General features: G+C 35.7%; 2 pseudogenes; one reads left to right on the top strand and one right to left on the bottom strand.

The window, feature by feature from the left end:
* Positions 1–23,723, top strand: part of LOC149262908 (putative galacturonosyltransferase 13) — a 52,407-nt pseudogene extending 28,684 nt beyond the window's left edge.
* Positions 23,724–25,114: 1,391 nt separating this feature from the next.
* LOC149262907 (caffeic acid 3-O-methyltransferase-like) lies at positions 25,115–26,424 on the bottom strand (annotated as a pseudogene).
* Positions 26,425–27,417: the final 993 nt, after the last annotated feature.

Here is a 27,417-nt window from a genome sequence, read left to right as displayed (position 1 = left end):
GCTGTATGATTTCATAAGCAGTCTCCATCCACTATTCAAATTCGAATGAATCTCCATTCTCCAAAAAATTGTTGTAGATTCTTTATATTCCTATAATCTCTTCTTAATTCTGCCTTACCTACCTCTAAGAACTTAACTGTTCTTCTCCATTCTCCCAGTTGTACTCTGGTTTCTTAACTGTAAAATTAGAACATGAACTCCCTTGCATGCATATACATCTTTCCAAATATCTCTGTTTTAAACTCTTTCAAAGAAACTTTCACACATAATTTCTTTGTTCAGCTCTGATACCAAAATGACACAGGGTTACCCCTGCTTTACCCAAAGTATGCATACAGACCTATGCATAAATCACTTTCTCAGGAATAGATATGACCTACCAAGTCAAAACTTCATTAATAGTGATGGTTAAGGCCCTTTCTATTATCTTTCATGTGGAAACATATTAATAGACTAACCATAGTCTAAACCCTCGTTATTGGGACTCATATCACCCCGCTTAAGCCTCCTATCAGAACTATTTACCTCCTCATATCCTTCATTTGAAACTTCGTTAAAGCCTTCCCCAAATCTCTCTTATCGACACTATTAAAACCCTTCGCAACCTTTATACAACCCTTTCAGCCACATATATATAACCTTTCCCTTTTATCATTGGTTATATATGGTTAATACGTAAAACTTACCCATCAACGCTATTTTCCTTATAAAACTAATTACAAAGGAAAGCATACACAAACGCACCTTTTTCCGCCTTTATTCGGCTTCTGCACAATTCCCGAGGCTACCTTTATCGCAATCGCTCATCGCGACTTACATGGTTATGCTCTGATCACCCCTCCAACTCCGATATGCGACTATCAGAACATTCAAAACACACCTTTCAATTAAAAGAATCTCCCACGGCACTTTACTAAATACAAAGGAAATACACCAAATTTCTGCCAAAACCATATAAACAGATCTCAAAAGCTTATACACCAACGTCTATATTTATCATTGGGTCCGTTGTTCCATATCAAAACTTTCGCTGCGCTGCTCCTCCTCCGATCTCCGATCACCGAAGCCTCCAATCAAATCTTGGCTGTCCGTTGTATCCTCCGATCCAACGGTTGATATTACTCCTGACTGTTTAAACTTGCGCGCCTCTTCTCCACCATCAATCTTCACCCAATAGATCTAACAGTTGTTGTTGATATCGGATAGATAAAAAACGCGAGGATTAACCACCCAATAAAGTGGTTTCATCTCTCCTCTCACTGCCACGTGTTGTTTGATGAGTGGAATCGGGTGTGCCACACTCAATACCACTTATGAACCACCTGAAATCGGCTTTCACTGTTACAAAACCACCCTTCGCTGATTGTTCTTCGCTACCCATTTTTACTTAGCTTGACATTGTTTTCTAGTGTTGATGTGGTTCTCAGGTTTCTTCAAAGGTTTCGCCCTTTCACTCTTCCACTACACCATTTACTCCCGAACTCGTTTCTGCGCCTTTCTTCAAATGATGTCCCTTTAAAGCTCTACTTGGGTCCTCCAAATGGATTCAAAGATCCATTACACTCCTCTATCTCTCTCTCCTCTTTGCATTCACAGAACTTCTCATGCATGAATATATATATATATATATATATATATATATATATATATATATATATATATATATATATATATATATATATATATATATATATATATATATATATATATATATATATATATATATATATATATATATATATATTATGCAATTCTCTGATATACTCATAATTTATCAATCAACACTCGAATCACACATCTACGCACTTAGGATCAAATTCTTTGTGTATAAATACATAAACAAATTATTACATATTGAGACTCTGTCTCTCCTCGATCTGACCTTCTAATTAATGGCCTTTGTACATTATCTACCCATAGGCTTACAAACACTCCAATATGCAATCTGTCTATCATATCCAACCTCTCCAACCTCTCTATTTCTAACCTCTATCTAAGCATTTTAAGCTTTCATTTATACAAAAGGATTCTAAAACCAATTCCTGGTTTAGATCCATAGATTTCTCAACAAAATCCTAAAATCTCTTTCTCATCCCAAGGATTCTCTCAATCCACAAAATCATGAAATACCTCCTAATTTAAGATTTACAATCAATTCTCAATCCTCTTATCACTCAACTATCCTAAATCTCTCATGTTCTCCTACATTCGAGAACATTTACAATTATGCCTCACAATATTCAATTAATTCCTATTCTCATTAAAATCACTCAAAACATTAAATAATTACATTAACTCAATGCTCAGGAAACCAACTTCCTTGAAACACACGACCCCCTATGTCTACTAGAATACAATAATGATGTTGACTTGAATGCTCCTGCATAAGACTCCTCATGTAAGAAAATTTATGACCACCTGGTCATAAGTCTGGATAATTGTTTCCTCCTAGATCCCAGACTTTATTTTGCAATCTGCCTTTGCTTGTCAATTGTTCTATTGTTGTTGTCTGTTGTTGTTCTCCAAGTCTCCATGCCTTACCTTGTACTGCTCCACTTGCCCTGCTTTCATAGTTTGCTACTGTCTTCCTCTTGTTGTCACTCCTCCCCTTTTTTGCTATTATCTTCTTCTGAGACACTTTCATCATTATCCTCCTTATCAATTCAATCTCTCTGTCCAGTGTATCCTCTTTCTGCTAATTGTTTCCACCTCTTGATTACTGAACTCTCATTCTTGCTTGTTCTTCACTTATCCTAATCGCCTCCTTTTCATCCTTACCATCTTCTTTACTGTTATCTTGCACCTTTTCTGCTGCTGCTATATTGGCTTCCAGAACAATTTCTTGCTTCTATTTTCTGCACCTGTCAACTTCTTCTTGATTATTATTTATGACAACTTCTTTGTCATCCTTCATCAACAATTTATCCTGAACATTTATCCTCTGCTCTTCTAACTTCCTCGTTTGAAAATCTAATTCTCTGTATAACTCAATGATTTTACTTGGAGTGAACTTTGGAAACTTTACACAATATCCCATTTCTTCATCTGTTATTGATCCATCATCACATGATCCTTCTTCCTCTGCTAAATCTTTCTTGTCATCCTTCAGTAGATGTTCTTCCTCTTCTTCTTTCGTTTGGCTATCCACTTGTGCCAAATATGTCCTAGCTTCTACAACAACATCTTCAATTATAAGACAATCATTATAATAAAAAATATAAGGTCTCTGTACCTCTTCTTCCTCTGGAAACACTTCAGTATGATGTTCGAATCTCTCTTCTTCTGTCAACATATCAGTATGCTGATTCAAACTCAAAGAACTCTTGATACTGTCAGCTAGTCTCTCCTTCACATCATCTGTTTCAATGATGTCCTTCAACACTTGTCCACTGTAGTGAACTAATTATTTTCCAATCTCCTTATCATATTCTTCTTCATAACTTTCATCTTCTGGAAGGTATTCTTTCATGTTTTTGACAACTTTAAAAGACTGTCTATCTTCTTCCAAACCTGCAATCATACACAAATCATTAATTTTAAAAATACAAGACCTTTCGGTCTCAATTGGTGCTTCAGTGATCAATTCTTTTGGCTGCTCTAAATCATTCATATGATTCAACTCCTCTAGCTCTTCATCAATTTCAAAAAGTAATGGTCCACATTTTGGTTCACATATTGAAACTTCAACATCTTCCTTTTGTTGTAGCTCAACTCTTTCTAGCTTCTCTATATTCTGTTCAAATTCCCTTATCTCCTTTATTATCTGCATTTTCACCTATTGTTCCCTCTTCTCTTGTAGCCTCTGCCACTTCATTTTCTTTCTCATGACATAACCATGCTTCTGGTCTGCTTCATTTCACTCTGCGTAGATTGACTGAACGCAGAAACCCTGGAACTGGCAGGTGATCATGTTTTTCACATGATTCATCGTTACTCATGTCAGCATTCTCACTTCTGATATCTCGACATAACCATGCTTCTGGTCTGCTTCATTTCTTTGCAACATTTCATTTAATACTTCAAGCTGAACTGTTATCTCAACCTTCTACCTCTCATATTATTCTTTACCTAATTGTCTGTGTATGCCATTTGCCTTAGCACCCTTATCCTTTTGTCATTTGATGTGGTTTCTTTCATATCCTCTGTTATGATTGTCATTAATCATCATCCTCTCCATCTCTATGATTTCTTCACTCACTTCACTATGAGTTGCACTAAAGCTTCTACAACAACAAGTCCTTCCTGCTGCCACTTACCTCACCAAGCTCCCCTCACTCAGTCTTTCGGCAAGCAATTGGTTCTCTATCTCTGGAACCTCCTTTGAGCAATTATCTTTGATCCTTCTAGGCTTCACTCATCTGCACCTTCTCAAGAACACAATTGTCCTCTTTATCCAATCTCTGTTGGAATTCTTCAAGGTTCTGCCACATTTCTGCTTTCACTTAGAAACTCTTACCAACTTCCTTTATCTCTTAGCAATTCTACCCACATCCTTTGTGGAATTGCCTTTGGGAGTTGCAATAATACTTCTACATCAATGCAAAGACTACAAATTTCTAATCTTCAAATCCAAATAAACCATATCATCTTACCTTCAAGATCTATGTCTGATCTTGTCCTCCCATTCACCTGCACTTTTGAATGCACTGTTCTTTTCACTAGCCTTCAGTTGTATCTTCAAACTTTGTTACTTTAAGATTTTACAAAATCCTTCACCTACCTTCGAGATCTCACCATTTCTGCAAATCTGTTCTAGCAGATATTTATGCTTCCAATGCACAAATTCTCAATATTCAGCTACTGTCAATCAGATTTAAAATCTGATTTTTTCTTCCAATATTCGGCTTTATCTTGGCAAAGCTTAACTATCGCAACAATTTCTCCTTTGTTGAGTTTTCTTCTACTCAGAAATCCTTAACAATTTCCTCCATTATTGCTTCTTAAGGCTTGATCTTCTTTTGTTGTATGATTTCATAAGCAATCTCCATCCACTATTCAGATTTGAATGAATCTCCATTCTCCAAAACATCATTGTAGATTATTTATATTCCTGCAATCTCTTCTTAATTATTCCTTACCTGCCTCTAAGAACTTAACTGTTCTTCTCCATTCTCCCAGCTCTACTCTGGTTGCCTAATTGTCAGATTAGAACCTGATCTCCCTTGCCTACTGTTGTGGTCACCAACAACCCCCCTCTTTGTTTGGTATTAGCAATAACACCAAGCAAATGGGGACCCTTAACAAAAATCCAAAAAACATTTTATCAAAATTTTTGTATTTTAACTCCCTAAAGCTATATCGCATCGCGAAGAGAGAGTGAAGCGTTTTCCTATGCGCATAAATAAGCTGCGAAGAAGCGACGCGAAATTCATTGCATCGCATATATTGAAAAGCGCTCTTAAAATGAAAAATTAAAGAATCGCCGACGGCCGACATGTGACGTCGCATATCGCAACATTGCATAAGCTGCACACAGTGATTGGATGATTAAACGCGATTTGCGATCTTGCGATCTGCGATTTGCGATCTGTGATGAATGCGACCATCAATTCCTGCGATGACACATCTTGACACCACAATCCTCGACACTGCGATGCAAATTGCAGAAATCACTCATCGCAAAATTTCCTCGACATAATGTTCAAGGAAAGCTGTCTGTAGATCAAAATTGGGCGTGCGCCTTAAGAGAAATTAATGATTGTATGCCAAAGTCTCCAAGAAGGATTGTGTTGTGTTTTTCGAAGAGTCAAGTCATTATGAGTGTCATGATTATGCATTCATTAGAAATTAAAGCTTTCATGTCAATCTTTTCGTCATTTCTCTTTTCCTTTGCGTAAACTGTAAGGCAGCAACTAATATAAATCAATGTGCAGGAAACATCTAAGGAAAAGGGGAAAGCGTCAATACTCGGAGAACAGAGAAGAGATGCCTTCGCAAACGAATGCCGCATGTAGCAGGACCACGGATTCCAGAGTATCACTCAACAGATACTGATGGAAAATAGACTATCCAAGACTCAGAGTCAAAGGCGCACAAAACCAGCATGTTTACAAAAGATCCTGAAGCTCAGACTGGGTAAAGGCAAAAGAAAAACGCTAAAGAAGGAAGACGCTCCAAAAAGCCTGGAACAAAAAACGGAAGCAATTTTCAATACGGAAAATTGTTTAGAGAGCAAAGTCCCTAACTTATTGAGTCATTCGCACGGCCGGAAACCGAAATAGCAACAGCACAATCAGTTTGAAAGAAATTTGGGTTATACCAAGTATACACACAGCGAATACACCAAGCCAGAGGAAGATTTTCAAAAATATCTTCTAGTTTGTCAGAAAGCGGTGCCATCTCTTGTTATTTCTATTTTCATCGCTCGAACGAAAGGAGAAGACAACCAGCCGACTCTTCCCAGGCGAACGTTGCATTGCTTACAACACTAAGGAGCAAATACAGAAACAGTTAGAAATTAGATTCAATTTTTAGAAATAAATTTGCTTTAGTAGAAGGGCGGTCATTTGAAACTGTGTCCTAAATTTATGTAATTAAGATTAATTAGTTAGTAGTATTTAACCCTTCTCATGGCATTTGGAGAAGGGTCCGGAAATTTGTCAAAAAACTTGTCCTCAGAACATGCACTTTTGCACCCTCGGAGGGGGTTTTTGATGAATGGATGGATTGAGATTTATCAATGTTTGCATTTAATGTCTGCTACTGATGTTGCACTTTTGTACTCTTAGTAGATGTTTGAACAAGTAGAGATAAGTCGTTATTGCTTGAAGCTTATGAGTGGAACCAGTCATAAATGGTACTTTTATCTCTTGACCAATTTCTGCTTATATTCTTAAAGTGATATGCAGTTTTCAGTTGTTTATATGTTAATGCATGAATGTGTGGGTTACCATTTGGCACTTCTGTATGGTGGAGTCATTTATTTGTGCTTGATATATGAATAACTCATTATGCGGTATGTTGTTCACAACTGTTTTGCTTAACTTTTTATGCAAAGTGGTTTATCTTAATTGATTTCTATTCTTATGATAGCTGAATGATCTTTATTACCAGTTATTGCTCGAAATCTTTTTAGATCGCATAATAGAAGAAATACACCCCGGGTTTGCGTAGATTAGATGTGTTGTTTCTTATTATATTACAATAGCATAGAGTTAGTTTAGAAGGTTGAATTAAATTAGCTTATAATACCCCTAGATCAGCATCATCCAACTCTACACACACACACACCCCTTAGATTGGGAAACTGGTCTCATTATCCCCAGTCGGACCCGCCATACCAAACGGATAAGGAGCTGCCAACCAAGGTCCGGACCGGGTGGGTATCCCCCTTGTTGTCGACCCGATTTTCGGGGCTTCAACATATTTGGCGCTAGGAGGGCCCGAACTATGAATGGCACCTAAATCAAAATCTAAATACCATTCTGAGAGTAAATCACCCTCATCAACTCCCCCGACTTCTCCAGTACGTTTAAATCCAGAGTCAAAAGTCGCTCGAGTATCAACCGCTGCTACATACCCTAATATTTCATACCAATTTATCATTGAACCCCCTGAAATTCAAACTCTGATTGGTAAACTCCAGGGATTCTCTATTTTTAATCAGAGGTCTGATAAATCTCAAAGCAGCGTGACTTCGCAGTACAATCCTGCTCATCCCCTGACCAGATTAAAGAGCGAAAAATTTGGCATCCAGCCAACTGAACTCCCTCTCCCCACCAGGAAAAGAGCAAGGAAAACACCACCAGAGTCTGACAGTGAGACTCTTTCATCCACGTCGTCCATTTCAACTCCCTCACCGTGAAGTCAACCACCCACGTCTTCATTCCAAACCACTCATCCATCTTCCACAACCCATCCTCTTCAATCCTCAAAGATCATAATATCTTCATCTTCCCAGCATCAGGGATCATCCTCTGCACTTTCATTTACTAGCAGCTCAACGATGGCCCAGTCTCCATGGAACAATCCTGGGGCGGTTTTAATGCCTCCACCCCTGAGCCCAATACCGGCCCATCCTCAGAAATGGCTACTCAAATTCAATCTAGAAACAGGCATGCTAGCTGAAGAGCATATCAATAATTTCATGCTTTCTGTTAATCTCAATGGAGTTACCAACGAGGATGCTGTCGTCCGGCTTTTTCCCTACACAATGCAAGGGACAGCCGGGTCATGGTACTTTTCATTACCTTCCGGGTCTATCACAAGTTGGGACATTTTTCAAAGTCAATTCCTCACCAAGTTTGGGGATGACAAATCAACGGCGACATTGATCAATGACCTATCCAATCTTAAAGCCGAGGCTAGAGAACCCATCAAAGATTTTAATTTACAGTTCAATAAAATCCTCAACAAAATTCTCGCTGCTTCCCAGCCCAGCGAAGAAGTGAGATGTGAATGGTATATTACAGCCTTACCATCAAACTTGGCAATCTTCGTCGATAGGGCAAATAAGACAACCTTAGTTGAAAACTTGACAGAGGCGATAGCAGTAGAGAAACGCGTAGTAGCCCTGGAAAAAAGATCTGCGATAGAGGAACGCAAATCTAAGAAAGTCTCCTACAAGGAAGACCCCAAGAAGAAATAAACGAAAGATCCTTTCGATTTGGAAGGATTACAAAAAGTGTTAAAAACCATGTCCAATGAGATGATTGACATAAAAAAACAAGTAGCAGAAACTTCTTCAAAAAAGCCCTACAGAGCTTTTAAAAGAAATCCTTCAATGGATGTGAAACCACCCAACACTATCTCAAACGTCGAATCCGAAGAAGAGGAAGAAGAAGATAATACCACTGAAGGGCAGATCGATGACGAAGAAGTTGTGGAACTAAAAGGAATGTGGGATTTCATCCTCCCACAAGAAGAAGATCAAGAAGCATTTCCGGTTAGCACACGAAGCAAAAACCAACTTGATCCTCCCCAAACTACCCCTAAGCAGAAGGGCACAAGCCTTGCAGCAAAAGATAAAGTCGCAACAAAGAAAACAACCGCTAAAGAGACTCAACATAGCCCAGTCCAATCAGATCAAACACCTCCATCAAGAACACTCATTGTGTCAGATGAAATGGAGTATAACATTATCGATGACATGAAAAATACTAGGGCTAATATCACTCTTTACGAGTTGAGCAAATTGAAACATCAACAGAAGATAATGATGAAAGAATTACATGTCGTGCCTACTACATCTTTACCTACAGCTGTAGCTTCCCACAACATGGGAAGACCTCCAACCAACACGATCAATAAGATTGACCCAAATGACATCGCCTTGATTGGAGGAAGATCAAGGTCTCACACTCCCCCTTTTCTTCTCACTTATGAAATTTTCAATAAAAACGTGCACAATTGTTTGGTAGATTCTGGTGCTTCAACAAATATTTTACCCAGATATATATGTGCCAAGTTGAATGTTCAACCACAAAAATCCGCGGTGCGCATAGTTCAGCTTGATCGATCTCAAGTCGAAGTGATTGGTGAACTTAATCAAGTGACCATAAGATTGTCGTCTAACCCGAAGGTATGTTAGGTTATTGACATTCTAGTAGCTGATATCCCTGAATTCTATGGTTTAATTCTTAGCAGGGATTGGTCCGAAAAACTCCATGGATACTTCTCAACCGACTGGTCGCACATGTGGTTACCCTACAATGGTAAACCGAATCAAATAAAGGTTGAACGAGAGTTACACTAGAAGTACATAGTGACGGAATTGGAGGGAGAAAACGAAGCAATAGCATACAACAGCAGTATCATAGGCAATTACTCGGTAGATTCTTTCCTCAGCAATTTCAATGCTCATATCTCACCTTACTTAGAAAATTCAGTTTTGTCCCAAGTCGAAATTTTTTCCCAAACTGATAATTCAAAATGTGTTAATTTTTTAGATAACCCTGTAAATACATCTTTGTTTTGGAAATTATATTTTGATGGCTCTAAATCTAACGAGGGAGCAGGAGCAGGATGCGTTCTGATTAGCCCAGACGGAAATAAGACCATGCTTACGTGCAGACTTGAATTCGATTGCACAAATAGTACAACGGAATACGAAGCCTTGGTGCAAGGCCTATACAAAGCAATCGGGTTGAACGCTAAGTACCTTCAAGTCTTTGGAGACTCTGAGATCGTCGTCAAACAGGTGCGTAACACCATACATTGCCTATCAGGTCATTTGAAACACTATCAATCTTTAGTACAAGATCTGACTGCACATTTCATAGCATTCAATATTTCGTCAATCCCAAGACTTCAAAATGCGAGCGCAGACCTGTTAGCTAACGTAGCCTCTAGACTTATTCCCTCCGAAGATTTTAGTCCAGATAGATTCTCAATAGAATTAATCTTTAGACCATCCATCCCTGACAACATTACAAACTGGAGAGTATTCAATGACGATCCTGACATTGTAAATTTCCTCACTTCTGAAGGATCCTACTCAAATCAAATAATTGACGAAGACCATCATGATCACCAAATACAACAAAATAGCACTGATAATGCTATACCTAAATCGGTGGTTAAGTTAGAAGACTTATATGATTTGAAAAGTCGGTTTAAAAGGTCTACCAATTCTAAACTCTACAGTTCGACTCTGAACTACGAATTAGTAAACCTAGGAACCGATGAGAACCCACAAAATGTTAATCTAGGCCACGGCCTAGCCCCTGAAGAAAAATTAGCATATATCCGTATTTTGAGGCAATACAAAAATGTTTTTGCCTGGAATTACGATGAGATGAAGACATACGACACTTCTATCATTCAACACACTATCCCTATGATTGACAATGAAAAACCTGTCCAGCAGAAACTCAGAAAAATCCACCCCAATTTAGAAAATCAGATAAAAACTGAGCTAAATAAGTTGTTGAGAGCCAGGATAATTTTCCCCATCAGACATTCCAAATGGGTATCCAATATGGTACCCGTTATAAAGAAAAACGGAGATATTAGAATCTGTATCGATTTCCGGAATCTCAACAAAGCCTGTCAAAAAGACAATTTTCCCCTCCCACCTATGGAGCAGATATTACAGGCAGTAGCAGGCTCAGAATTAATGTCTTTTTTGGATGGATTTTCAGGATATAATCAAGTGCTGGTACATCCCGATGATTAGTTAAAAACCACATTCCGAACTAAATGGGGCACATATGCATATTGGAAGATGCCATTTGGTCTGATCAATGCCGGCGCTACCTTTCAGAGAGCCATGGACATCGCATTTAAAGGTTTAGTCAATAAATCTGTAGTGATTTACCTGGATGATATAAAAATGTACTCCAAGAAGCGAAGTGACCATCTCAAAGACTTGAAACAAATCTTTCAACGATGTTTGAGGTATGGGATTTCACTTAACCCAAAGAAATCTTTTTTCGCATTAAGTGAAGGAAAATTGCTAGGATTCATCGTGTCAAAATCTGGTATTCACATTGAACCTGACAGAATCAAAGAAATTTCTGAAATATCCATGCCTCATAACAAAAAAGCCATGCAATCTTTCCTTGGTCAAATCAATTTTGTGAAGAGATTTGTCCCAGACTTCTCACGTATTGTTTCTCCTTTGCAAAATATGATTAAAAAGAATTCAAATTTTAAATGGGGTCAAGATGAGCATGAAGCATTCAACTTGATCAAACAAGCTATCATTAACGCTCCATCTTTAGCGACCCCGAATTTTTCAGAATCTTTTATCTTATACACATTTGCCTCAGAGAAATCTTATGCCGCGATTCTAACTCAAGCAAATCAAGAGAAGGCGGAAGCTCCAATCGCATTTTTTAGCTCGAACTTACAAGGTGCTGAACTCAATTATTCAGACGTGGAGAAACAAGCATATGCTGTTTTCAAAGCGATCAAGTATTTCAGACCTTTCTTACTTAAAGCCCATACCAAAGTCATAGTACCGTTTCCAGCGGTAAGAAACCTTCTGATACAGAAGGATGTGGGCGAAAAAAGAGCAAATTGGATCACCGCTTTACAAGAATACGATCTTGAGATCAAACCAGCAAACATTGTAAGAGTTCAAGGCTTCTGCAAGATGTTGGTTGGAGCATTGCAAATTCCTGAGAACTCATCTGAAGAGGTATATACGTATGAGGTAAGCCTAAACGACGCAGAATCATTATATGCTGACACCATTTATTATCTTAAGAATGGGTATGCTCCATCACACCTGGATCACACCAATAAAAGAGCTTTGAGATTGAAAGCTAAACAATACCAGCTCATAAATGATGTTCTATTTAAAAGGAATTACGATTCTGTGCTTCTTAGGTGTCTTGAGAAAACTGAAGCCGAAAAGGTTTTGCAGGAACTCCACGATGGACCAGCAGGCGGACATTATGCTAGAGACGCTACTGCACATAAAATCTTATGTGCAGGATATTATTGGCCCACGCTGTTCAAAGACTCACACAGTTACCTGAGGAAATGCCAAGTCTGCCAGACTGCTACAGGGAAACAAAAGAAACCGTCCATGCCACTACAGCCGGTTAACATCGAGCAACCATTCAGTCAATGGGGCTTGGAAATAATAGGTGAGATCGTTCCTCACTCTTCTAAGTAGCATAGGTACATCCTCATGGCAATAGATTATTTGGCTAAATGGGTAGAAGCAGTTCCTCTCAAGACAGCTAATTCTGAAAACATTATTGAATTCATAGATCAATTTATAATCACTAGGTTTGGATTGCCAACGGCCTTAATGTTTGATAATGCTTCATACTTTTCTGGAAATACAATGACTGAGTTTGCACTTAAAAGAGGGTTCAAACTGAAATATTCGGCCAACTACTATCCGCAAGGTAATGGATTGGCTGAATCAACAAACAAAAACCTGATCAGGATTATTAAAAGAACAATCGACCAAAACCAAAAGAATTGGCACAAAGCGTTGGTAAATGCTTTATGGGCAGATAGAATAACGAAGAAAGCTTCAATCGGCACTTCTCCCTTTAATTTAGTTTATGGGAAAGAAGTGGTTCTTCCAACTCACTTAGTCATTCCCTCTTTGTCTTTAGTACAACACATCGACGAGGTATCTACCTCCTCCATACAACTAAGAAAAATGGAAATAATAAAATTGGAATAACAACGAGAACAAGCTAAGAAAACCCATGCCCATCATCAAGCGCTGATAAAATCCTCTTTTGACTCAAGCATAATGACCAGAAAAAACTTTCAGATGGGAGATTTAGTTTTGAAATGGGATAAGGCTCATGAAGAAAAGGGCAAACATACGAAATTTCAGAAGCTGTGGCTTGGTCCTTTTCAGATTGTAGAAGTCATAGGCCCATCGACGTTTGTGTTGCAGGATTTGGCAGGTAGAAGAGATTCTTTGCCTGTTAATGGACAGATTCTTAAAATGTATTTTCCATAGAAGATCACTCTTCTATTTTTGTAGGATAGTTTTAGTTTTTATTTGTTTTTCTCTTTCTTATAAATAAAACCAGTTGTAGATGGTCACTATAAGGGTTCATGAAAAAGACACCAATTCTCTATCAGATTTTGAGCTTTTCGCTTGTACAAGTAGCAAAACTTTTCGAAAAATCTAATTTTTATTATTGACAGGTAGAGTTAACTTTAGCCTAAACATGATGCTAGTTTCAACCTCAAAAACTTTGATGAAAGCAACCTTTGGTAAGAAATTGTTTTATATCAGCACAATGAAAGGTATCAATAATAAAATAAATATTCTCTGTAAAGCTGCTATTTTCAAACTCTATTATTGTCGTCCAGAGCTTTCTTAAGGAAAAACAATGACTTCCTCCCTGCTAAAGGAAATCGCAGCATTCAAAGGAACAATCCAAGAAAACACTATATCTCAAAGAATAAGAGGTCTCATCACGAGCCGGCTTATCATGATCACAGATATTATAACTTGCTGACTTTGCCAATACTGTCTACCAAAACAGGGCAACGACTCAAGATTGTTGCAATCAAAAGACAAGGGGTCTCATCACAAGCCAGCTTGTTCAGCAAAAGTGTAAATCGAGTGAATGACTGTGTCATAATTTGGCCACCAAACCAAGACATTGTTCTTTAGAGAATAAAAAAGGAAAAAGTGTCAAAAAGGGTTTTTCTCTGAAATGTTGTAAATAACCTCAAGCAGGATAAAGGATCATTGCTGGATAACAGGTAACCCTGTCGAGGCTATGGACGCTTGCGGGCAGCAGAGGCTCTACCTACGACAAATGAGCATATTTTAAAAGCCAGTACGCAGAGAAGACCTTATTTTATCTTTAAAAAAGACCGAGTAATGTCTGGTGTGAATACAAGAACTAAGCCTGAGGAAGCAAACAATTGGAATATGAAAAGGTTGAGACAAAGTATCATTGATAGGATAAGGAGTAATGTACTCTATCTGTCCATAACAAAATTTAGACATATGAAAATTTTTCTGTTTCGGAAGTGGAAATTCAATAGAAAAGCAGAGATAACTGGTTCTTCACAGTGAATCGCCATTGTTGTGGTCACCAACAACCCCCCTCTTTGTTTGGTATTAGCAATAACACCAAGCAAATGGGGACCCTTAACAAAAATCCAAAAAACATTTTATCAAAATTTTTGTATTTTAACTCCCTAAAGCTATATCGCATCGCGAAGAGAGAGTGAAGCGTTTTCCTATGCGCATAAATAAGCTGCGAAGAAGCGACACGAAATTCATCGCATCGAATATATTGAAAAGCGCTCTTAAAATCAAAAATTAAGGAATCGCCGACGGCCGACATGCGACGTCGCATATCGCAACATCGCATAAGCTGCACACAGTGATTGGATGATTAAACGCGATTTGCGATCTTGCGATCTGCGATGAATGCGACCATCAATTCCTGCGATGACACATCTTGACATCGCAATCCTCGACACTGCGATGCGAATCACAGAAATCACTCATCGCAAAATTTCCTTGACATAGTGTTCAAGGAAAGCTGTCTGTAGATCAAAATTGGGCGCGAGCCTTAAGAGAAATTAATGATTGTACGCCAAAGTATCCAAGAAGGATTGTGTTGTGTTTTTTGAAGAGTCAAGTCATTATGAGTGTCATGATTATGCATTCATTAGAACTTAAAGCTTTCATGTCAATCTTTTCGTCATTTCTCTTTTCCTTTGCGTAAACTGTAAGGCAGCAACTAATATAAATCAATGTGTAGGAAACATCTAAGGAAAAGGGGAAAGCGTCAATACTCGGAGAACAGAGAAGAGATGCCTTCGCAAACGGATGCCGCATGCAGCAGGACCGCGGATTCCAGAGTATCACTCAACAGATACTGATGGAAATAGACTATCCAAGACTCAGAGTCAAAGGCGCACAAAACCAGCATGTTTACAAAAGATCCTGAAGCTCAGACTGGGTAAAGGCAAAAGAAAAACGCTAAAGAAGGAAGACGCTCCAGAAAAGCCTGGAACAAAAAACGGAAGCAATTTTCAATACGGAAAATTGTTCAGAGAGCAAAGTCCCTAACTTATTGAGTCATTCGCACGGCCGGAAACCGAAATAGCAATAGCACAATCAGTTTGAAAGAAATTTGGGTTATACCAAGTATACACACAGCGAATACACCAAGCGAGCGGAAGATTTTCGAAAATATCTTCTAGTTTGTCAGAAAGCGGTGCCAGCTCTTGTTATTTCTATTTTCATCGCTCGAACGAAAGGAGAAGACAACCAGCCGACTCTTCCCAGGCGAACGTTGCATTTCTTACAACACTAAGGAGCAAATACAGAAACGGTTAGAAATTAGATTCAATTTTTAGAAATAAATTTGCTTTAGTAGAAGGGCGGTCATTTGAAGCCGTGTCCTAAATTTATGTAATTAAGATTAATTAGTTAGTAGTATTTAACCCTTCTCATGGCATTTGGAGAAGGGTCTGGAAATTTGTCAAAAAACTTGTCCTCGGAACATGCACTTTTGCACCCTCGGAGGGGGTTTTTGATGAATGGATGGATCGAGATTTATCAATGTTTGCATTTAATGTCTACTACTGATGTTGCACTTTTGTACTCTTAGTAGATGTTAGAACAAGTAGAGATAAGTCGTTATTTCTTGAAGCTTATGAGTGGAACCAGTCATAAATGGTACTTTTATCTCTTGACCAATTTCTGCTAATATTCTTAAAGTGATATGCAGTTTTCAGTTGTTTATATGTTAATGCATGAATGTGTGGGTTACCATTTGGCACTTATATACGGTGGAGTCATTTATTTGTGCTTGATATATGAATAACTCATTATGCGGTATGTTGTTCACAACTGTTTTGCTTAACTTTTTATGCAAAGTGGTTTATCTTAATTGATTTCTATTCTTATGATAGCCGAATGATATTTATTACCAGTTATTGTTCGAAATCTTTTTAGATCGCACAATAGAAGAAATACACCCCGGGTTTGCGTAGATTAGATGTGTTGTTTCTTATTATATTACAATAGCATAGAGTTAGTTTAGAAGGTTGAATTAAATTAGCTTATAATACCCCTAGATCAGCATCATCCAACTCTACACACACACACACCCCTTAGATTGGGAAACTGGTCCCATTATCCCCAGTCGGACCCGCTATACCAAACGGATAAGGAGCTGCCAACCAAGGTCCGGACCAGGTGGGTATCCCCCTTGTTGTCGACCCGATTTTCGGGGCTTCAACACCTACATATACATCTTTCCAAATATCTCTGTTCTAAACTCTTTCAAATAAATTTTCACACACAATTTCTTTGTTCAACTCTGATGCCAAAATGACGCAGGGTTACCCTTGCTTTACCCATAGTATGCATACAGACCTATGCATAAATCATTTTCCTAGGAATAGATATGACCTACCAGTTCAAAACTTCATTAATAGTGATGGTTAAGGCCCTTTCCATTATCTTTCATGTGGAAACATATTAATAGACTAACCATAGTCTAAACCCTCGTTATCGAGACTCATATCAGCCCGCTTAAACCTCCTATCAGAACTATTTACCTCCTCATATCCTTCATTTTAACCTTCATTAAAGCCTTCCCCAAATCTCTCTTATCGAGACTGTTAAAACCCTTCACAACCTTTATACAACCCTTTCAGCCACATATATATAACCTTTCCCTTTTATCATTGGTTATATATGGTTAATACGTAAAACTTACCCATCGACGCTATTTTCCTTATAAAACTAATTATAAAGGAAAACATATGCAAACACACCTTTTTCCGCCTTTATACGACTTCTGCACAATTCCCAAGGCTACCTTTATTGCAATCACTCATCGCCTCTTACATGGTTATGCTCTTATCACCCCTCCAACTCCGATATGCAACTATCAGAATGTTCAAATCACACCTTTGCATTAAAAGACTCGCCCACAACACTTTACCAAATACAAAGGAAATACAACAAATTTCCACCCGAACCATATAAGCTAATCTCAAAAGCTTATACACCCACGTATATATTTATTGTCGGGTCCGCCCTTCCATATCAAAACTTCCACTGTGCTGCTCCTCCTCCGATCTCCGATCACCGAAGCCTTCGATCAAATCTTGATCGTCTGTTGTATCCTCTGATCCAACGGCTGATATTACTCTCGACCATTTAAATTTGCACGCCTCTTCTCCACTGTCGATCTGCACCCAACAGATCTGATGACTATCGTTGATATTAGATAGATAACAAATGCGAGGATTAACCACCCGATAAATGGTTTCCTCTCTCTTCTCGCTGCCACGTGTCATTTGATGAGTGGAATTGGGTGCGTCGAGCTCAATACCACGTACGGTTTTGAGGCCGCTCGAAATCCCCTTTCACTGTTACAAAACCACCCTTCACTGATTGTTCTCTACTACCCCTTTTTACTTAGCTTTATGTTGTTTTCCAGTTTTGATGTGGTTCTCAGGTTTCTTCAAAGGTTTCGCCCTTTCGCTCTTCCACTACACCATTTACTCCCGAACTCATTTCTACGTCTTTCTTCAAATATTGTCCCTTTAAAGCTCTACTTTGGTCCTCCAAATGGATTCAAAGATCCATTACATTCCTCTGTCTTTCTCTCCTCTTTGCGTTCACGGAACTTCGCCTGCATGAATATAAATATTTATGCAATTCTCTGATATACTCATAATTTATCTATCAACACTCAAATCACACATCTACGCACTTAGAATTGAATTATTGGTGTATAACAATGTAAACTTTGAAACGGGAACTATAAACTCAAAACGGGAACTCTGGCCAAAAAACCTCGTAAAAACATCAAAAACAGTGCTAAAAACGAAAAGTGTTGGTGCTGGAATAACACCTTTTTTTTTCTAAGGTAAATTTTCAACATGTTTTATAAATGGTGGAGAAAACCAATTTTTTGTGCAAAAATTGTCCAATAAACATCCTCAAAGCAAAGTGTTGATGTTCAAATAACATTTTTTTTTTTCAATCGTAAATTTTGTGCAAAAAACACCCTCAAAACAAAAAGTGTTGACGCTGGGATAACAAAAAAAAATTCAAGGGTAAAATTTCAACATTTTGAAATAATGGTGTAAAATATTTTATCATGACCCTGAAAAACATTAAAATTTCAAACAAATAATGGAAACATAAAAATAAAAATAAAAAGTAAAAATAAAATTAAAACAATGAAATAACACAAAACAAAAAAAAAATAAAAAAAAAATAGCAAAACATAAATTAAAATATATGCTAAAAACAAAACATAAAATTAAAATAAAAAACAAAAAAAATCCGACAAAAAAAAATAAAAATAACCTATAAGAGATAAGAATTAAAAAACAAAAAAAACAAATTACAAATTATAAACAAATAAATAATTAAAAAAACATATTTGGAAAAAATGGCAAGAAAAGACAAATATGTAAACCATAAAAAAATGTGGAAAAAAAAAACAAAGTTAAAAACATATATATATATATATATATATATATATATATATATATATATATATATAAAGTTAAGTAACTAAAAATAGAAAAATTAAAAAACATTAAAAAAACTAAGAAAATAAAAATAAAATTTTTAAAACAAACTAGATTAAACAAAAATAGAGAATTAACCCCCAAAAAAATTTAAAAACTAGTAAAATTAATATTAAAAACATTTAAAAAAAATAAACTAAAAAAACAAAATTAAACTAAAATTACTAGAAAAAAACTAAAAAAGATATGAAAATTTTACTAATATATGACTTTTTACATTAAAAACATTAGTGAGAACTGCTTATTCAACTTGTCCTGACGATGAACCACACTGGCTGGTTCGAAATGCGTCAACAAAAGTTTTTCTATGTGATTTTCGCCGAAGATTCCTCAGCAAATTGATATGGATCACAGAAGTCTCAATTCAATAAAAAAAAGATAATTAAAAAACATTTTAACGTATAAAAAACTGTGTTTTTTATTAAAAAAAAATGTTTTTAATAAATTTTTCATTGTTAATTTAAAAACAATTAAATAAAAACATAAAAAATTTATTTTTTTTTTCCTAAACAAATTTTTGTGTTTTTTATTTAAAAAAAAAAGATTATTAAAAAATTTTCAAAGTTTTTTTTTTTAATTTTTGTTTTTATATTAAAAAAAATAAAATTAATGCACCCCTCTGCCCACGGCCAGCCGCCCGCCCGTACCCCGGTGGGGGCGCGGCCGTGGGCGGAGGGGCTGTGTGCAGCCCTCCACCCACGGCCACGCCCCCACTGGGCAACGGGTGGGCAGTTGTCCGATTCCCGGAATCGGACAGCCGCCCGCCCGCCCGCCGCTCGGTGGGCGCGCGGCCGTGGGCGAAGGGGTGGGTTATTTTCTTTTTTTTAATATAAAACAAAATCTTTTAAAAACAAAAAGAAAATTTAAAAAAAACTTTGAAAAATTTTTAATATTTTGTTTTTTTTTTAAATAAAAGACACAAAAATTTGTTTAGGAAATTTTTTTTTTAATTTTTAATGTTTTTATTTAATTGTTTTTAAATTAACAATGAAAAATTTATAAAAAACCAAATTTTTTAATCAAAAATACAGTTTTTTATACGTTAAAATGTTTTTTAATTGTTTTTTTTGTTTTTAATGTAAAAATACATATATTATTAAAATTTTCATAGTTTTTTTAGTTTTTTTATCTAGTAATTTCAGTTTATTTTTGTTTTTTTAGTTTTTTTAAATGTTTTTAATATTAATTTTACTAGTTTTAAAAAAAAAAATGGTTAATTCTTTATTTTTGTTTAATCTAGTTTGTTTTTAATTTTTTTTTTTTTCCTAGTTTTTTTAATGTTTTTTTTATTTTTTCTATTTTTAGTCACTTAACTATATATATATATATATATATATATATATATATATATATATATGCTTTTTTTAAGTAATCAACTTTTAAAAAAAGAAAAATAAAACAACTTGAAAATTCGTTAAGTAATCATAATTTAAAAAAAATTGGAGATAATAAATTTTAAAGTTTGAAAAATAAGTCCTCTAAAAAAAAGGTATGTTGCATCAACAAGTTGCATCCACAAATTTCAAAATCAGCATGAAAATCACTAATATTTAAAAACAAATATTTATATTTAATACATAAGAAAATTTAAAATGTCAAAAATATGCCCCCAACAAAAAGAAGTGTATTTTGTTTAACCACTTTTGAAAATCAGGTCATGTTTTTACTACCCCTACGAAACGGGTAATTGTATCGGTTATTTAAAGTGTCAAAAACTATGCTCTAAAAAAATATGTGTGTTCTGCATCGCCCCTTTTCAAAATCGGGTCAATTTTTTGCTATCTCTACGAAACGGGTAACAGTATCAGTTCTCATTTCAAATTTTACATTGTTGTATAAATACATAAAGAAAATTATTACATATTGAGACTCTATCTCTCCTCGGCCTGATCTTCTAATTAATGGCTTTTGTTCATTATCTACCCATAGGCTTACAAACACTCCAATCTACTATCTGTCTATCCTATCCAACCTCTCCAACCTCTCTATTTCTAACCTCTGTCTATGCCTTTTAGGCTTTCATTTATACAAAAGGATTCTAAAACTAATTCCTAGTTTAGATCCATATATTTCTCAACGAAATCCTAAAATCTCTTTCTCATCCCTAAAGATTCTCTCAATCCACAAAATCATGAACTGACTCCTAATTTAAGATTTACAATCAATTCTCAATCCTCTCATCACTCAACTATCCTAAATCTCTCATGTTCTCCTACATTCGAGAACATTTACAATTAAAATCACTTAAGACATTAAATAATTACATTAACTCAATGCTCAGGAAACCAACTTCCTTGAAACACACGACCCCCTATGTCTACTAGAATACAATAATGATGTTGAGCTGAATGCTCCTGCATCAATTTTTAAAATAATAAAAATATATTTACATTATTTGCACTTGCTCCACTGTATTTATATCTCAGCATTTCAAAAATCTAGTGTATCTGCATCTGGTTCTGGATCTAAATCTTAGTAACTTTTTTCTTTCTTTTTTCAACATAACAACTATAATGCTTCAACCATAACTAGTGAACCCGACTTCTCACAATGTTATATCCACGATTTTAAATCATAATTATATGCCCTGAAGTTAAGCTTGAGATGGTCCATTTATTAGTAATTTAATCCTCATCTTACTTGCAATTATTACTGAACAATAGTGTTGCATCCACACCTAGTGAACCCAACTGCTTCAAAGTCTATATCCATGACTGTAAAGTTAAACCTTAGTGTTATGCTCAAAGGTTAAATTTTATTTGGTACATTTATCAATAATTTAATCCTAATCTTACTTGCAATTATTACTCAACACCATTGGACATTAAATAACTTCCACCTATTTACTTTGTCTTATTGGTTGGATTTCCATTTTTGAAATTTGATGAAAGCTTTAAACAAAGTAGAACTTTTAGTATAGAATCTAGATATCCTTGTATAAGATTATCAACATTTTTAAGGTTACACTTTGGAAAGAAAGCAATCCATCTCTATTTATTTGAGGAATTCCAAAAAAATTGTAGTTATTTTGCATTCATATTGTTCTTTGAAAGTCTTACATGCATCCATGGCGGGAAGGTTATTACACAAACAAAAAATTAGTATAAATTAGCATTTATGTTGTTATTTTTTTTAATTCACAAAGGCACTTGAGCTATATTCCACTGTATTATATTCCTCAATAAGTCTATGTTTAAGGTTGACCATGTTGCTGACGTAGTTTGTACTTTCCAGGTAGAGCAATTGGAGCAACAAACCTGGTCATCAAAGCTACAAGAATATTTGTATAGACATTTTGCATCCAGTGGCATTCCAAAAGGCATGCATTGTCTCACTCTTCGGTTAGCAGATGAGTACTCCTCCAATGCTCAAGCCAGAGACAATTACCAGTGCCTGAATTGGTTCCTCACCTCACAAGGAATTCATACCATCACTTTGTTCTAGCAACTAACAATGTACTTCCAGCATCAGTGGTAGTTGCATCAGTTGTAAGAGCTTCCTCCAAGCAAGAAAATATAGCCTTTCATGTCATGATATATAAAAATACATGCAGCAATGCATTCATGGTTTGCTTTGAATCATCTTCCACCTTCTATTATAGAGGTAAAAGGAGTACATCAATTTGACTGGTTAACAAAAGATAATGTGCCTGTCTTGGAAGCAATGGAGACTCATATTGAAATCCAAAGGTACTACCATGGAGACCATGTTGTTGGTACAAATTTAAATGACTCTCCAAGGATTGTAGCTTCCAAACTGCAAGCTCGAAGCCCAAAGTACATATCAATAATGAATCACTTACGCATCTATCTTCCAGAGGTAATTAAAATTTAGAAAATCTAAAAGCCTGATAGCAATATTTTAACTTTTATTTTTTTCCTATTAGAGAAATTACTTAAGTTTAGACTTCTTTTGATTAGAAGCATTATGAAAATAGAATTAGAGAATTATCTAATTGGTAGATTTCCAGTTTCATGCATTTCCTTTAGAGAATGATGTGGGTGTCTATGTATATGTTTTAAAGTTTACTGAAGTTTAACTCATCTTTGTGAACAACTCTTCCCAAACCTCCATAAGGTGATTTTTCTAGATGATGACATAGTTTTTCAGCATGATTTATCTCCCCTCTAGGATATTGACCTTCATGGAAAGTTCAATGGAGCAGTTGAAACATGTAGAGGTGAGGGTCACTAGGTTATTTCCAAGCAATTTAGAACTTATTGAATTTCTCTCGTCCCCTTATATCAAAGAATTTTGATCGAGAGAAATGTGCATGGGCATATGGAATGAACTTTCTTGATTTTCAAGCCTAGATAAAGACAAACATCTGGGAAACTTATCATTATTGGCTTAAAGAAGTAAGTCAAACAATATCCTTGTTTATTCAAATCTTTGATCAAGCCCAGCTTATAAATTTTGGTTTACCATTGGTATTTTATACCTAGATCTACAAGTTAATAGTTTGTTAAGCATGCACATGGTATTTTTGGAGAATTTGGCTCTCTGGTGTTTAGGGACTCTACCACTAGCATTGATTGCATTTAATGGTCGTGTTCATCCTATTGATCCTTCTTGGCATATGTTGGGATTGGGATACCATCCTGAAACAAATCTCAATAATGTTTGAAAAAGTTGTTGGTATCCACTATAATGACCAGGTAAAGCCATGGCTAGATATTGCCTTCCTCAAGCTAAGACATTTCTAGACAAAATATGTAAATTACTCCAATGAGTTTATTAAAAATAATCATATTTTGGAGCCCTAGTTTTCACATTTAGTAGTTTCTAATCTATTATTTTATCTCACATTGTAAATGAGTGGCTTGAGGGAAAGGGTGAACTAACCAGTAATTTTGCCTGCATTTTTTCCCAATACACATTGATACAACAAAGGCTTAGCATTACATGAGCCTTTCATTCTGGTTTCCTTATTGTTATTTTTTGGCATCGGTAAGTGGTAAAAATGGTCATAATGGTACATTCATCAAAATTGATATCTATGGAAATTTAGGTTCCTATTGAAAAGCAAGTGCTGAGAAATTTCATTCAAATATTCTATTCATTTGTATCAATGCAATCATTTTTTAGTGAAACCTTTCAGCCAAATTTATGGGTGTCATTTTTCTATGAGAAAGCATCGCTTTTCTCTCACAGCAAAGTGCATATGATTACTAACATAAAATTGATGTTTGTACAACCATGCATTGACACAACAAACATTGGTAACTTGAAAAAGCATTTAGAGGACAATGATCTTTATTTATATCTTCAGAAGGACACAAACAAAAGTAATCTTTATCTGTATCCTCAAAATGATAGAAACAAAAAGAATCATACTTAGATAATATACTATGCAAAAGTATGTAGCAATTTCAAGATTGGATTTCAATATAAAAAATATGCTTCCCAATAGAAATTGAAATTCAAGCAGTGTTCTAACATTTCCTACCATTTGGGGATACATGTTACCTGTGTCCCTTAGGATTAAATGTTTTCCACTTGCTTAAGAGAAGGAAGAAAACCCAAGACTTTGTGGGAATGGGTGTTTTCCGGGAAGTGAAGCCCATAATTGCAAGTAAAAAGTGCTAGATGAATCAAAAGCCTAAATCAGAAAAAATCACCCTAGATACCATCGTTTTCATGGAATCATAAAAATTCACTCTAGATACCATCATCTGATAAAATATGGAAAATATTATGTTAATTGATGTTATATTTTACATTGAAGATAAAAATTACATAAATAAAAGAAAAATTAACGAACTTTCCATAAAAGAACACTTAACAGGATGATCATTGCCATTCATATGTCTCTATCAACTTGTGAAAGACATTCTTCCCAAAAAAGTCAGTGTAGGGTATTGCACTCAGATTTTTAGGCAAGAATTAGTAGAGATGGCAGTATGGTTTTGTTTACCAGATAATGCTCTACACAAACTATCTATGAAAGCTTCCTCCATAAATATTAGAAGAACCGTCATTTGTCAATCGACATGGTTACTAAAATGGAAGTGCAAGATGACCAAATAGGAACTCGAATGCGGGAGCAGAGTATTGATAGGGTGAAAGAAAGGTGTGTCTAGCACACAACTGCTATTGTTGCTCTTTCTGTGCTTGTTAACTACATAAAACTATTTTGTCATTTCCCATTTTCTTTTCAATAGATTTTGTGATGAGGGTATTTATATGTTCTTTCTTTCCCATCATCAATATAAACCATCATTCCTATGTCAAATAGTAATCCCATGTGCCTCAAACATCCTTCTTCAGCAACATCTTCTTCTTCGATAGTTACATCCAAAACTATCACCTTTACTGGAGTAGCCTCATAGCATTTCTTCAATATTTTTATGAAATCCTCATCATTCTAATCATGCAAAACCCACTGTCATTTCATTCATAACAATTAATTAAAACAAAATATCAACAAATAAATTTTAGAAACAACAAAATTTACTAAATCAGTGAGTTTACATATATATAATTTACTCATTTCTCAAATGAAGTGAAGGAAATGGAGAGGGAGTACCTTCATAAACGCATCATTTGTCGGAGGTATATGGTCGAACATATTACCACCACGTGCTCCACTCTTGCAATTCAAACACCCAATATTGATCATTCCACCAACTTCAAGTGATCCTCTAAATAGTTACCATGCTTATGACAAAATAATTTAATAGACGAGATATGTATAGGTTACTTGGTAGAGTAGGGGCATTGGAATTACATGTGGGAGATCAAGATTTATGGCATGAATGTGAATGTGTTATTTGACAATCATGGATAAGGCATCCCTTGTTCCTCCTCCCACATCCACCAAAGTATTTATATTCTTAAACCCATCATTACAAATCTTGACAAAAGAAGCCATGACCAAGTGAGTTTCAGTTTCCATATCCTTGTTAAATATTACGCTTCTTTTGGGGTCACTCTTCATATGTTCCCAAGTTCCTAAGCTAAAATATTTTTGGAAGGCATTGTAACCTTCATTCACAGATTTTTGATGATGCTCCCATAAATAAACATGTCATTTATGTCGATTACAAGTAATAGAGGTGCGTAATATTCATCATTTTCTTTCTGCACCAGCAATTTGGACAAGCTGGTGAGACCATATTTGTATTGCTTTAAGTCCTCACTAGTGTCCCTACTCTCGGTGAAGACATGGTATGAGGAAAGACACCTGAGAAGGTGAAACAAGTATTCTGAGTGAGGGGGATTCTTGTTGGAATCTGCAATATAGCAAGTGATCTCCTCTACAGAAAGAGCGCAACCTCCACTGTGGGTGGAGATAATGTTTGGAATGTTGACGAGAACGACAATTTTCAAGTGCATGGGCTTACCCATAGAATATATCAAGTCGCGAAGTTGGAAATGAGATGAGTTAGAATCCACTACTTGGGAGGTTTTGGAAGGTGAAGTAGGAGGAGGAATAATTGTAGAAGAAAAAGAAGTGTCGACCATGGCAGACAAACATTGAGTGATCAAAGCACAACCTTTGTTTTCTGCCCCAAAAAAAGGTAGGAATAACCAGTTCCCAAGGGCATCTTTATAATTGCCTTGGTGATGTTACCTCTAATGAAATACATTCCAACCACCTCCAACCTTCTCCGCCTTTTAACTACCTTCTACTGTGATGATCCAATGGTTGAACATCCTCCACTCGTCTAAAATATAATACAAGGATGCAAAGTGATGACAGGAGGGTAAGAGGGAAGTTCTTCTCAAAGGGAATGCCTTACGGCGTAAAAACAAAAATTAATTATTAATTAAAACATTTTGACTAAAATTACATAAAATTACATATAATATTATATATATATATATATACCATTGGAAAAACTATGGGTTGTTAAAACTTGGAGCCTAAAATCCGCCACTGGTAAATAAATTATTTTACCTTAATTTTATTTTTTAATTATTAATTTTATTTTTATTTTTAATTAATTTGACCAAGTCAAAATGTGTAAATGACAAGACAATACGAAACATTACAATATCTCTTCCATATTGACCAAATTACAATATCTCTTCCATATTGAACTAGAGAATGCCTCTCCACACAATAAGAAATATTTTCTATTCAATATGAAGAATATATGTGTTTTGATTTTTGAGGGACCTTCTAAATTCAACAATAAGACTCAAAGTTATTACAACAATGTTCATCTGGTCATTTCTACGAATTGAATCAAGATAAAGAAAATAACCATCATTTCTACCAATTATTCAAAATAAACTAAATTGACATGATATATATTATTTTACCAATGTATATAATTTATTTTGTTTTATTTAGAAGATATACATAATTTGGATAGCATTTCGTAACAATACCATTATTGTGGCCCTAGATTGGGTGTCAAATCAAGGTAGACACATGTGGAGATGGATGTAGGTTATAACTCTAGTGACTACGTCCTATACAAGCTTACTTAATTGTATTTCACCTCGTTG

Source organism: Pinus tabuliformis, chromosome 6, assembly GCF_031772625.1.
Source record: "Pinus tabuliformis cultivar Carrire ecotype Pingquan chromosome 6, CPIR1, whole genome shotgun sequence".
In the NCBI taxonomy this organism is placed as follows: Eukaryota; Viridiplantae; Streptophyta; class Pinopsida; order Pinales; family Pinaceae; genus Pinus; species Pinus tabuliformis.
Note: the sequence above shows the minus strand (reverse complement) of the source record. Positions and strands in the feature narration are given on the sequence as shown.